The sequence below is a fragment of the Bos javanicus genome, chromosome 15 (assembly GCF_032452875.1).
Source record: "Bos javanicus breed banteng chromosome 15, ARS-OSU_banteng_1.0, whole genome shotgun sequence".
NCBI lineage: Eukaryota > Metazoa > Chordata > Mammalia > Artiodactyla > Bovidae > Bos > Bos javanicus.
In genome coordinates, this window is record NC_083882.1 from 80404499 (window position 1) to 80410498 (window position 6000).

The following is a 6000-nucleotide window of genomic DNA, read 5'->3' on the forward strand; positions in this document are numbered from 1 at the left end:
GACTAATAATTTATTTCAAGTCTTTCCATTCAATTTTTCTGGGAAGCAAAAATTCTTAAAAAAGAAAGAAAGAAATCCATTTAAAAAGTTAAGAGGCAAGATTGTTATTTCATGAGAAGAAAGTTGGATTTGAAGATTATGAAGTAAAAGGTTAAAGGGGACTTTCATCATTTTTCATCTTTATATTTCAGCATGACTTAACTCCTTTTAACTTCCCTGGTGGCTCAGATGGTAAAGTGTCTGCCTACAATGTGGAAGATCCAGGTTCGATCCCTGGGTAGGGAAGATTCCTTGGAGAAGGAAATGTCAACCCACTCCAGTACTCTTCCCTGGAAAATCCCATGGATGGAGGAGCCTGATGGGCTACAGTCCAAGGGGTCTCAAAAAGTCAGACACGACTGAGCTACTTCACTTTCTTTATAACTCCTTTTAGTAGCAAGCAGGCATGAATTAATATATTACCTATGCCAATGAAAAATTAGTCAATCTGAGAAAGAAAAGAAAAATTTTATTCAAGCCAAATTGAGAATTATAACATATCAGAAAACTCTGAGAAGCCTTCTGCACTTTAGAAGTCGTTATTGTTGTGTGTTGTTCAGTTGCTAAGTTATGTTTGACTCTTTGCAACCCCATTAACTGCAGCAAGAAGTCAAGGGACAGTTATAAAGGTTTTTTGAGACAGAGGGATGTACATTAAATGATGGATTATTGACAGGCTGAAAAAAGTGAAAGTCACTCAGTCATGTCTGACTCTTTGCGACCCCATGGACTATACAGTCCATGGGATTCTCCGGGCCAGAATACTGGAGTGGGTAGCCTGTCCCTTCTCCAGGGGATCTTCCCAACACAGGGACTGAGGCCAGGTCTCCTGCGTTGCAGACAGATTCTTTACCAACTGAGCAATCAGGGAAGCCCATCGACAGGTTACACAATCCAAATCTAAATATGCCATGGCTCCTTACAGGATCAAGAAGCAAAGTTTTCTTTTAAGGAGCTATTGACACTGGGAGAGGGTTGGTCTTTATGGTTGAGAGTGCATTTCTGTTGATGGGTTGATGCGTATTGCTGATGTACAATGCACAATGCACAGCACAGAGGAGCAGAGAACAAAGGACATCAAAACTCTTTTATTATCTCTAAATTTTTCTGGTGTCATCATAAAATATGAATTTTATTTCACTTCTATGTAATAGAACTTTAAAAAGATTTAATGTGGTTTTGCCAGTGTTTATAAATATATTGTATATAAATATTGACATTTTTATAATATACTTAAAACTTTTGCATTTTTATATTACCATTTATCCATATGTGGACAGCCAAGCAATATATTCCAAAGTGAGCTTAGTAGGGAAAGTTACCTTTCTTGAAGAATTTTTACCGAATGTGTGTGAAAGCAACACCATCTGTTTATAGAGGTATGTGCTCAACAAGAAGCACCTTCCAGGGACTTCCCTGATTTCCCAGTGGTTAAGACTTCATCTTCCAATGCAAGGGGTGTGGGTTCAATCTCTGATGAGAAAGCTAAAACCCCACACACCTCATGGCAAAAAAACCCAAAACATAAAATAGAAGCAATATTGCAACAAGTTCAATAAAGATGTTAAAAAGAGTCCACATCCAAAGAAAACAAGCTCCTTAAAAAAGAAAGAAAAGAGGACAAAGTAAAGGTAAAGGAGATCAAGTGTCATTATTTCCTGAGTGCTCAACACTATTTCCTTCCCTTTAAAGCTTCATCAGGAAGTACCAGAAAACACTGACTCTCTGTAAAAATAAGTAACTAAAGGGTAAAATTCCTATGCTACTTTATTGTGATTTCTAAAATCCCACAAAAATGCAATTATCTTCTTTTTTCTTTAATGGAAGGTCTTTGGGGAAGGGTCATGAGTTAATGGATTATCACAATGCTTAATATTCCCTTTCAGTGTGATAGCTATTGGAGTTTTTCTCCTTCATTTCTCCCTCTTGTCTTTCTTTTTGTCCTTTTTCTATGAACAGATATCACGGTACCCTAGAATCTATCAGGGGGACCAGGTTCTTGACAAAATTGTGCTTTTACCTATGTGACTTTGAGCACATCAGGTTTCCATTATAGTTGCTAGTTCCTTCATCTGACAAGGAACGGAGCCCATTCACCTCTAAGGTGGTTTTTATATATATAACATCTCTGTAAGTAAACAAATATGTGTATACATGTGCCTTGACCCTCAGCAATCAGTAGCTAACTCTTCAGAGAAACTATGACAGAAAAATATTCACTTAAACATTTCTTTCTAGTGTGAGACTGACAGCTATGCACTGCAACCTAGCTTTTAATGTTCTGGAGTCCAAACCCACAGCAGCTTCTCTTGCCATCACCCATAGCATACTGATGGTAGCTCCTGCCGAGCTTTACAAGGGTGCTAATGACTCCCTAAACAATGTGTTTCTTCAGTTCAGTTCAGTTCAGTCGTTCAGACGTGTCTGACTCTTTGCAACCCCATGGACTGCAGCACGCCAGGCATCCCTGTCATCAACAACTCCCGGAGTTTACTCAAGTGCGTGTCCATTGAGTCGGTGGTGCCATCCAACCATCTAATGCTCTGTCATCCCCTTCTCCTCCTGCCTTCAAGCATTCCCAGCATCAGGATATTTTCAAATGAGTCAGTTCTTCTCATCAGGTGACCAAAGTATTGGAGTTTCAGCTTCAGCATCAGACCTTCCAATGAATACCTTGGAAAAGTGAATGTTTTGGAGCCCTTGGAGAAGCCAGGTGAGAGGTGGGGAGGGTGACCTTTAGGCAGCAGTGGAGTAGATTACACCTAATAGGTTATTTAAAATAATTTTGTCATCCATCTTCAATACCATGCCAGGTTGGTCTGACATTCTGATTTCAAATCCCAAACCCTTGCTTAGTGTTCCTGTGTCAATACAGTTAGCCACACTAAACTTAGAGTTCCGTTGTCCTTGGCCTCATTCTCTCGGAATCCATTCCTATATATATTCTCCAGATTCTTGCCAACCTTGATTGGTGATGTCCTGAAATTATTAGCGATTGGATTTGGCGTTTCACCATCTGGGCTATTTGGGTTTTGAAGTATCACACCAAACACAGAGGAAAGGAAGGATGATGGGGCTGAGTGTAAGGGAGACTTGTTTCTGCATGTGTTCAACCCTCCAGGTACAGACAATAATGAGACAGTGCTATGAAAGTTCTTATTCCCTAGATAAAAGGGGAAACTATTGGTTTTTAAAATGAAACTTAAGGACTTGAGATGAGAATTCTCAGATTTTTACCTTTCTGCCCAAATGCCCCTATTCTCTGCCTCAGAACCTCACTCCTTTCTGCTCATATTTTTCAGTTCAGTTCAGTTCAGTCGCTCAATCGAGTCCAACTCTTTGCAACCCCAAGAATCACAGCACGCCAGGCCTCCTTGTCCACCACCAACTCCCGGGGTTCACTAAGACTCACATCCATTGTGTCAGTGATGCCAGCCAGCCATCTCATCCTCTGTCGTCCCCTTCTCCTCTTGCCCCCAATCCCTCCCAGCATCAGAGTCTTTTCCAATGAGTCAACACTTCGCATGTGGTGGCCAAATTACTGGAGTTTCAGCTTTAGCATCATTCCTTCCAAAGAAATCCCAGGGCTGATCTCCTTCAAAATGGACTGGTTGAATCTCCTTGCAGTCCAAGGGACTCTCAAGAGTCTTCTCCAACACCACAGTTCAAAAGCATCAATTCTTCGTCACTCAGCTTTCTTCACAGTCCAACTCTCACATCTATACATGACCACTGGAAAAACTATAGCCTTGACTAGATGAACCTTTGTTGGCAAAGTAATGTCTTTGCTTTTCAATATGCTATCTAGGTTGTTCATAACTTTCCTTCCAAGGAGTAAGCGTCTTTTAATTTCTTGGCTGCAGTCACCATCTGCAGGGATTTTGGAGCACAGAAAAATAAAGTCTGACACTGTTTCCACTGTTTCCCCATCTATTTCCCGTGAAGTGCTGAGACCGGATGCCATGATCTTCGTTTTCTGAATGTTGAGCTTTAAGCCAACTTTTTCACTCTCCCCTTTCACTTTCAACAAGAGGCTTTTTAGTTCCTCTTCACTTTCTGCCATAAGGGCAGTGTCATCTGCATATCTGAGGTTATTGATATTTCTCCCAGCAATCTTGATTCCAGCTTGTGCTTCTTCCAGCCCAGCGTTTCTCATGATGTACTCCGCATATAAGTTAAATAAGCAGGGTGACGATATACAGCCTTAACGTACTCCTTTTCCTATTTGGAACCAGTCTGTTGTTCCATGTCCAATTCTAACTGTTGCTTCCTGACCTGCATACAGATTTCTCAAGAGGCAGGTCACGTGGTCTGGTATTCACATCTCTTTCAGAATTTTCCACAGTTTATTGTGATCCACACAGGCAAAGGCTTTGGCATAGTCAATACAGCAGAAATAAGATGTTTTTCTGGAAATCTCTTGCTTTTTCATTGATCCAGCAGATATTGGAAATTTGATCTCTGGTTCCTCTGCATTTTCTAAAACCAGCTTAAACATCAGGAAGTTCACGCTCCACGTATTGCTCAAGCCTGGCTTGGAGAATTTTGAGCATTACTTTACTAGCCTGTGAGATGAGTGCAATTGTGTGGTAGTTTGAGCATTCTTTGGCATGGCCTTTCTTTGGGATTGGAATGAAAACTGACCTTTTCCAGTCCTGTGGCCTCTGCTGAGTTTTCCAAATTTGCTGGCATACTGAGTGTAGCACTTTCACAGCATCATCTTTCAGGATTTGAAATAACTCAACTGGAATTCCATCATCTCCACTAGCTTTGTTCGTAGTGATACTTTCTAAGGTCCACTTGACTTCACATTCCAGGATGTCTGGCTCTAGGTCAGTGATCACCCCATCATGATTATCTGGGTCGTGAAGATCTTTTTGTACAGTTATTCTATGTATTCTTGCCACCTCTTCTTAATATCTTCTGCATCTGTTAGGTCCATGCCATTTCTGTCCTTTATCGAGCCCATCTTTGCATGAAATGTTCCCTTGGTATCTCTAATCTTCTTGAAGAGATCTCTAGTCTTTCCCATTCTGTTGTTTTCCTCTATTTCTTTGCATTGATCACTGAGGAAGGCTTTCTTATCTCTTCTTGCTATTTTTTGGAACTATACATTCAGATGCTTATATGTTTCCTTTGCTTTTTTTATTTTTAATTTTATTTTATTTTTTAAATTTACAATATTGTATTGGTCTTGCCATATATCAAAATGAATCCGCCACAGGTATACATGTGTTCCCCATCCTGAACCCTTCTCCCTCCTCCCTCCCCATAACATCCCTCTGGGTCTTCCCACTGCACCAGCCCCAAGCATCCACTATCATGCATCAAACCTGGACTGGTGACTCATTTCCTATATGATATTATACATGTTTCAATGCCATTCTCCCAAATCACCCATCCTCTCCCACTCCCACAGAGTCCAAAAGACTGTTCTATACATCAGTGTCTCTTTTGCTGTCTCGTATACAGGGGTTTTGTTACCATCTTTCTAAATTCCATATATATGCATTAGTATACTGTATTGGTGTTTTTCTTTCTGGCTTACTTCACTCTGTATAATAGACTGCAGTTTCATCCACCTCATTAGAACTGATTCAAATGCATTCTTTTTAATGGCTGAGTAATACTCCATTGTGGATATGTACCACTGCTTTCTTATCCATTCGTCTGCTGATGGACATCTAGGTTGCTTCCATGTCCTGGCTATTATAAACAGTGCTGCGATGAACATTGGGGTACACGTGTCTCTTTCCCTTCTGGTTTCCTCAGTGTGTATGCCCAGCAGTGGGATTGCTGGATCATAAGACAGTTCTATTTCCAGTTTTTTAAGGAATCTCCACACTGTTCTCCATAGTGGCTGTACTACTTTGCATTCCCACCAACAGTGTAAGAGGGTTCCCTTTTCTCCACACCCTCTCCAGCATTTATTGCTTATAGACTTTTGGATCGCAGCCATTC